This window comes from Brassica oleracea, chromosome C6 (genome assembly GCF_000695525.1).
Source record: "Brassica oleracea var. oleracea cultivar TO1000 chromosome C6, BOL, whole genome shotgun sequence".
NCBI lineage: Eukaryota > Viridiplantae > Streptophyta > Magnoliopsida > Brassicales > Brassicaceae > Brassica > Brassica oleracea.
This window is the reverse complement of record NC_027753.1, coordinates 25,782,372-25,791,940: the sequence shown is the minus strand read 5'-3', so window position 1 is coordinate 25,791,940 and position 9,569 is coordinate 25,782,372.

Genomic DNA, 9,569 nt, shown 5'->3' with positions numbered 1-9,569 from the left:
TTTAAAATCAATAAAAAATAATGTTTGCATAAGGCATCTACAATGCGTCAGTCAGGTCAGCTTCTGAAATTAGGTTGGTTATCTGATGAGTGATGTCAAGAACTTGTGGAGCTTCTAAAAAAATATTCACACCTAGTCTTTATCAATGTGGAACTATTTTTCGTATGTAGTAGTAGTAGTAGTAGTAATAAACGTACAGAATACCTCTTCGGAATTGCTCTGAAACCAAAATTGTAATTGCATAATCACCAGCACTTGTGATGTGTCAATTGCTCTAGTGAATCAGGGTTAACTTTTAAACTCCTCTGCTACATTAACAATTAAAGGTAACTTGTACATGAGAATATATATACCGACGAGATATAACTAAGAGAACTTGTACAAATGTTCAAAGGTAACTTATACAAATGTTCGAATATATACCGACGATATAAGAACCTTTTGTCATAAAATGGCTCCAAGAAACAAAGATATAGACCTAAAGAAAAAAGGTTTAGCTTAGCCCCCCACTTGTGCTCCGCACCTTCTTCTGATTGACTAGCACATTTTTTCAGGCTCCTCACCATCGATGATGCACAGGTCATAACTCATAATCCCTTTGATAAACAATCAAATGATGAGGGCTGACCATGGAGATGGGTGTGCTTGAAAGCTCATTTAAACCAAATTCAACCTAGCTGTTTCGCTATACTTGCCAGCTCTGAAGAAGTGTTCTACTTGTCTTTTTTTTTTTTTTTTTTTTTTTTTTTGAATGGATGGATTACTTACTTTTAGTATTATATCCCACTAAATCATTTCCTGCCAACTTTTAGTTTGATTTTACTTTGTTTGACCATAACTCTAAGTTTGGGATTTATTTTTTTCTGAGAATATAATTAATGCAAAATTCACACACATTCTTTCTTTGCAGTTGGATTCTGAAGATATATGTAAATATATTCTTTCTTTGTTAATGAATTAAATTAGTAATGGGTGTTCATTTCTACTCTGCAGAGAATATTATATAATTAGTGCAAAGATTTACACACATTTTTGCAATTGGAAAGATATCTTTGTTAAGAAACTAATTAGTAATGTATCTACCAATTCACTCAATATTTAAAGGGAGATTATCATTTGCTATGAACCCAAAAAAAAAAACATCTTACAAAAGAAAAGAAATACAAAGAAAACAATGTCAGCACAGAAGATTCAACTTGCTTCTTTGATCCTAGCTTTTGTTCTTCTATTTGCTCAATCAACTGGTAATACAAATGTTCGAATATATACCTAAACTTTTTACACAGTAGCAGTCTCATCCCTAAACTCCCATTCCGAAAGGGCTTATATCTCCATTTACAAGTTTCACTTGAAACTTCTCTGCACCAAGGCAAAAAAAAAAAAACTGTTTGAACCTCTCTTTGCATATTATCCTCGACTTTGCATACCTTAATAGAAGGAACCAGGCAAGCAGCAGCTCTTCTTGATAATAATCGGTGTGCTTGTAAAAGTGTCGCGCAGCTTCTGGCTAGTAGCCGCTTGGTTCATGTGACAGAGAGCTTGACTTAGCCCATCATTTCAAGCGTTTTTTTTGTCTTTTGTCCCTCTGTAACCATTTCACTTTTTTTTTTACTTGTAACAACTGCTTGTCGTAACATTACTCAGCCTCTTTGTAATGTCGAACCTGAAGCAATTATTGAAATATGCTTCTCTAGTTCTTCAAATAGCTTGATATCATATGATCTCTCTAGTACATGAGAGCTAAAACACCCAAAGGTTTTTACAGTTTCAGTAGCACACACTCTTCCAGAGAATCCAAACTCCAGAGTAATCTCTTGTTGAGTGACAGCAATTCTCCTGCTTTTTAACACTCTACAGAACCACACATTGGTGTAAGACTCTCGTTTTTCAGAATGCTTCAGTCCGACCTTTGGAATCTGAGAGATCAAAGAGACAAGTCAACCATTAAAACAGAACAATCCTGTTCCAGATTGTGATTGCAAACGATCCTCTGATTCATCTGCATCAGTTCTGTCTCTATTCTTACATAATAATCCTTCTGCTTGAATAGTTTGTCACTCTTTGCACAAAAAAGGAAAAAAAAAAAGAATAGTTTGTCACTCCTGCTTCTGCATCTTGGTTCATAATGTGATAGACTTGCTGCACCAATTCTGTCTCATGAAAACAGATCATTCTCTTCAGCTAAGAGGAGTTTTTTTTTTTTTTTCTTGGCTCAACTCTGTTTTTGAGCTTTGTATCTCCAATATTTTTGACCATTACATCATACAGTTCCTATGAAGAAAGTTTCCTTCTGAATTCACTACTAAGTCATCCTACTTTTCGATATGTACTCTTGTCTCAATGTATTTGGCTAAATAGATTCCGTTGGCAAGCAATAAGCGCTAGCCGCCTACCAGATTCTGCACCTTTGATGGTATCGTCTTATTACTGCCAATGCAATAAGGAACAGTGAGGTTCATATTCACCCTTCAGATGTACAAGTTTGTTTGGTGCAACAGATTAATTTGGACAAGGATCGTGAATTGACCAAAACTTGTAATTAATGTTTTGCTAGTTTAGTAAGTAATGAATAGAATGCTTTAATTTTGGTATTATATCCCACAAAAACAAAATCATCTCCTACCGATTATTAGTTTGATTTTTCTTTGTTTGACCAGAATTCTCAAGTTTGGGATTTATTTTTGCTGAGAATGTAATTAATGCAATTCAATTGGATTCTGAAGATATATGTCAATATACTATTTCTTTGTTAATAAATTATATTAGGAATGGATGTTCAATTCTACTCTGCAGAGAATATTATATAATTAATGCAAGATTTACACATAATTATTGTAGAACACTGGATTCTGAAACAATATATCTTTGTTAACAAACTAATTAGTAACGTATTCAAGCACGTAAGCTTTGAATTACGGGGTCATGGATTCAAGCACGTAAGCTTTGAATCAGACTGCCAACAACTAGTGCAAATTCTACACTCCTCTAAGTCATAGCCGGCCTTGGAACCAGAACTGGATGACATTGAATCGCTCCGAATATCTTTTATCTTTTTCTCTTTAAGCTTCATTCCAAGATCTTTGAACATCCGTGCGGATACTCTTGCAAAAGAAGCCCGATCACGAGAACTAAACTTTAAGTTTGTAGACGTTTTGGCTCCTCAACAGCTAGCTCCCGAAGCTAGTATGTTAGGACCAGTTTGAGTTTTTGAACGAAGCTTTTGATGACAAAAAAAAAAGTATATACAAATTTAAGCAAATATTTAAAGGGAGATGGTCATTTGATCTTAAACCCAAAAAAAAGAAAAACATCTTCACAAAAGAAAACAGATACAAAGAAAGCAATGTCAGCACAGAAGATTCAACTTGCTTCTTTGATCCTAACTTTTTTTTCTTCTGTTTTCTCAAACAACTGGTAATATTATCTTACTCTAATTCTTCATAGTTGAATGATATAATAAAATGAGCTGGTTTATTTTCAATTGAACTTTTCAGGTAAATGTAACTATAGAAGGCCACAATCAGGCACTTGTAAGAAGGGTGACGACTGCAAGAACGTGTGCACACTGCCTTCAGAAGATCCAACTTTTCTAGCATGTCTTACTGGTCCCCCATTGTATGGTGCATGTTGTTGTTTAGTAAAACAAAAATAGTCTTGTCATTACCTGTCATAAGATTTTTTTTTTCTGGTCAAACCTATCATAAGATTTAATATCAATAAAAAGTAGTGTTTGCATCGTTTTTAAATTTTTCTCTAGAGGGTCAGTTGCCAACTAATTATCACCATAGTGTCTGAGTATGATTGCTTTCTCTCCTGATCTTGAGATCAGGTCAAGAGAAAAGGTTGTTACACACTTCAAGAAGAGTTTAAAATACACGTTTGCTCATAAACAACTTAGCAGACCAATCTACCTTATTGCATGATTTCTACATATCACAGAGTTATGAAAAAAAATGTTATCTTTATTAAAGTTTTTTTTTTGAAAATGCTTCTATCTTGTGCAGCAGTGAATACTGAGATCAGACTCTGCCTTCGAGTTTATCGTTATTAACAAGAGGAAGCAACTCCATCTTGTTTCTTGGTGTACATTCATTTCTAGGAGCATAATACTCTGAAATCCTGGTGTAATCACAAAGATTGACTTTGTCATGTTTGTTTTGTTTTTAGTGTTTATAGAAAGAGATGATGTCAGGGGCAACTGATGAAACAAAGACAGCTGAAAATAAAACTGAAGATCTCACTAAACCATGCAGTTATTTGCATTTCAGTCACAAGATTCATACTCACATTTTTCATTGGTTTTCTTTCAAGCTTCTTCTAACTTGCTCATTCCTTTTGTGTCGATCTCATAGGTGCTTGATGAGTTTAGTGTTTGTGTTGCATTTCAGGTTTGTTTCTCTTAAATAGTTTTGCTAAATATGTCACGAAAAACAATTCTAGGAGGTTTAAACTAAAACTTTGTTTCTTGCAATCTACTGAAGTGGATGATCTAGAAAGGAGATTGGCTTGCAACGACTTATCTGAGAAACATGAAACTTTTTATCTGTAGGTGTCACTCATCATGCATCAAATGAACGCAGCTACCTTTTCTGAGAAATCAGGATAATATATACTGACGTAATAAACAAGTTAAAAATGGATACACTTTGTCTTTTAAACATCTTCAACCTTGCAAATAAACCTCATCTTGGTCTAAATCAATAGCCCCGAAGCTCCAACCAAGAGAGATCAAATTAAGAAAGGATTAATTTATAAACAATGATCAAAGTAAGGATGATGACACATGATACTCTTTGATTTGATTCAATCCCCAATATTGCATTACAAGTATACAACGATAATGTTAGTTTACCTTTAAAAGTCTCAACAGACTAAACTTATCTCTTAACTCTCTCTCTTTATATATAAGTACAAAACATAAATTAAGAGAACAAATAAACATATGAGTTCGCTGGAAAGAACATCTTATGCTTCCTCTTTCCAACAATCTTGCTTCTAAACAAGAATCAAGCCCAGTAACTTGATTAGTGTTCCTTACATACTCATAATATACATATTAGAGATATTTATGATAAACTACATCAAATATACGTTACGTATGAGCAGAAATATCAAACATACAATGATAATTTATACGATTGTTCTATGAAAATGTCCAAATTTTAAACCCAATTTGTCTATCATTTCAATTCCACTAATTTTTTTACATTCAAATAATAAACAATTCAGATATAACACTTTTAAATCAATCATTATTTTCATGGAACAATTTATAAAATAGAAAATTAAACAATCCACATAGTATAAATAATTAAATATAATAAAATGATTCTGAAATCAAACAAAAAAAATTAAAATCATTTAAAATATCAGTACGCATGCATAAATTGTGTTTCAGCCTCTCAAGATTTGAAATATAACAGATATAAAATAATCCATAAATTTGAGTAGGAGATTTACTCTTGATGCATATATGAATACAGTTATTGTATGCATATAGAAGAGTAAAATAATATTATTTTTAATACTATGTTCTGTCAAATGGTATAAGTATAATATGATTCATATATTTTAGTCACAATCCTAAATTATTATCTCACTGAAATTGGAATACATTAAATCATACATGTATGTTGTTGGAAAAAATGTTCTGTCAAGTGAAAGAAATAAAGTATTTTTCATATTTTAGTCTCGATTCTAATGAATTTTTGTTGATATTGTAGTATTTTAAATCACCGTACATGTGATTAATAATGTTTACTTTGTTTTTATTGCATTCAAAATTCATTGTATATCTTCCTAACATCTGGGAACATATATCCATTTATTAAAAATTCGGCCAGAAGCAACGAAGATTAATAAAAATGTCAAAAGATCAATTTACATAAAAGTTTAAAATATTTTTGGATATGTATTCAAATTTTGCTTATTTTAAAATAATCTAAAAACAATGAATGCAGAAATTGAAATAAATCAAAATATCTTTATATGTTTCATAAATAACTTTAACTAAAACATCAAAAATATATTTAAAATTACTAAAATATATCATTGTAAAACCCGGCACTCGCCGGCAAACCCCTAGTATATGATATAGATGTAGCGTTATAACTAACAAACTAATATAATAGATGTAAAAAATATTAACAGTAAATTATTTGATAAAAATATAGATAAGAAAAAATACAGCAAAAAATCGTTAAAATATAATGAAATTATGATAAAAAATTAATTAAAAATATATAATATCATGAAATAAATATGATATAAAATAGATTAAACCAAACAAATATAAATTATTATTATTAATCAGTTGATTACTGTAAATATAAATATAAAATATACTTAGTTAACTAATACTATTTGAGTAAAGTAAAAATGATTATTAACACTCTAAAATCTGTTTTTTTTTAACTACCCTCTATAATTTGTTAGCAGTGTTTTTCTTAAAGTTTAAAAAAGGGAGTTGCCTTATCCAGAAGTTAAATCCGTCATTAAGGAGTTCGCACTAAAAACACTCAAATGTGGCAAGACGGCTCAACTTAGGCCTCGATCTTAAAGAATACAGGAAGTACAATATTAACTTTTCAGGCCTTGATCAGTTTACTTCCCTCTCCTCCAGAGTGCTAAACGCCAAACTCCCCGTCTCCATATCAGAAATCAGTTTCAAGAAATGTTGGCCAAAATTTATACGTATATTGTGAACCAACAATAATCATAATAATGTTTGTCAGTTTAAAATTCAATCATTCTTCGACTAGATTTCAGTATCAGTATTTCTGCTTCACGTTCAGATTTATTGTCTCTTCCACGAAACAATTCTTACATTTGTATGCATTGAATAATTAAAATCTTGAGAAAAACGAGTTTAAAGAAATTAAATCTCTTTTGGATGCTAATGCTAATGCTAATTAAATCTAGTACCTGCTCTAGTATGAAGATTTTTGAGAAATGTTATTTCTTATATATTAAAAGAGATGCATTGTAATAAATGCGTTCATATTCTTCACATTCTCAGTCAAACTCTACATAAATGTGATGTATTTTACATGTTTTTTTTCAATATAAAACTCATATTTATGGTTCCAGTAAAACTCACACTATCCGGATTTTTCGGTTCGAATCAAAATAGATAACGAATCAAAAGCTAAATTTTATATATATATATATATATATATATATATATATTATTTTTATTGTTTACGGATAAAGTTGGGCAAATATTCATAAATTTTTATTCAATTCGTTATCCGTTTTGATTCGAACCGAAAAAATCAGATATCTGTAACTCTACCAAGCAAATCAAATACTCAAATGCAATATCCGTAAAAAAAAAAGCAAATTAAAAATACCAATACTTTTAGAAACAAATATCCAATTCGATCCGTTATATGCATATTATACATATATTTAAATAATTATATATAAGTTATATATACTATAGTTTATATAATTTTTACAATATTTTTATGTATTAAATTTGTTATATTAGGTATTAGAATTTATATAATGTTTTATTTTTGTAATAAAATATTATTATTTTAGATTTTTTAATTTATTTTAAAATTTCATTTTATTTACGGATCAAATCGGATATCCTTTAAAATTGTAAAAAAATTCAGATATCCGAGACACCTAATATCCGGGTGGTTAGAGATCGAATCGGCACAAATGCCTCGAAATACCCGGATATTCGATATGTGTCCATCCCTATTTACGGATACAATTTGGTTTTCTTTATATGAAAAAATTCACTAATGTCTAGACCTATTTTATTTTTAATTAATTTTATTTTAAGAAGTTTTATCTTTCATATGTTATTTTCAACAAAAATATCATTTAATATTAATTAACAATATCTTTATATATTTATCAACCACTTTGTATACTTTTACATACACATACATGTTCATATTGACGTGCACACCTTATAACTAAGTATTCACCACAACTGAAATAACTAATTTTTTTGGAAGTTGAAATATTATTTTTTTAAATGTTTTTTTCACTATCGACCAAATTGTAGTGAAATGATTTGTCTTAATATTTTTTTTCAATTTTAAACTATTATCCGTTTAGAAACTATAATATGAAACCATGGTTCAACATCACGACTATCTAAAATTCATAACATGAAAACAAACAAATAATAGTATTTTTTTTATTATCACTAGAAAAACCAAAAACATCAAACATTTTAAGCGAACAAACCAAAATAAATATTAATTTAGAATGATAGTTATATTTTAGGAGATTAAAAACTAAAATAAATAACTTAAAACCGAATCGTTATCCAAATTAAACAGATTTAATGTCTCTTTATTAAAAAGTAACGGAACTAAGCGCAAGGCCCGTATTATTACCTAGTTTTTTAATTAAGAAGTACTCATAAAAGCAACTCCAACAGGAAAATATCTCACTTGAGGGTTCTGGACAAATAATTATATTTAAATGTAATTAAATTATTGAATTATATTTTGTTATTTTTAGAAAATTTGGACCATTTAAAAACACACATGTAGCATGAAAAATTCTGATGGGTATCTAATAACATCTGTTTTAAAATACGTTTGTGTCTCTCTCATACTTTCTTTTAAATTTTTCTTTTTTATTTATTTATGAGATATTACCTAAATTTCTGTTGTGGGAGATGCTGTAACTGTAAGATGGTTTGCGAACTGTAATGATAATGCGATTTCTTTGTTGGGGAGGTAGAACTTACTGTTGTACCGCCTTACCAAGGTTTTGTTCTTAGTATTCTATATATAATAAAACAATTTCTTAATCGATCAGATTTTCCTTCTAGTATTTGATCAAGTTCATTATATTTTTGGTTCAGTTGTAAGTTACTGAAATATTAGTTTTCAATAAAACCATCTTTAACCCACATATGTTCTAGAAAAGGAAAAAAAAACATTCATCTATAAATAAACAGAAACATAGCATCTTCTATTATAGATGAATACATTAAACAAAATTCAATATTCTAGAAAATGTTACTCTATCATAAAGAAAAAGATATAATTGAGTTAGAGATAGATCTAAACTATTAAATAGCATTTAATCGGATTTTTAACGTTAAACTCCTCAACCAAGTTTGTTTTTGGTAAAAACATTCAAACTAAGTATTTAACGAAAAAGCCTCCAAACTAACTTTATTTAATGAATTAAATTCTAACGGATCATAATTATCATTACTACCGGTAAATCTTTAGTTTAGGGGTTTCTACATTAAGTAAACATAGTTGAGGGGTTTTACCATTAATAATAAAAAAAATCAAAATTTTATAATATTATTTAAAAATTAGTAACTTAATTCAAAATTAGCATTTTTTAATTTTTTTTTTTGTAAATATATGAGTTTGATGTATTTTTAACATCAACATTATATATGTATAAATTAAAAATGTAAAAACTGAGAAAATATAATAAAAATTATATAACGAATTCAGACGCAGTAAGACTTTCTTCCCTAACTTCCGGATCAAACATATTCCAAAAGCACAAAATACTATGGCGGACAAGCTTGCACATGGTGCGAGGAGTTCTCCTTCAGCTATGTTATATGT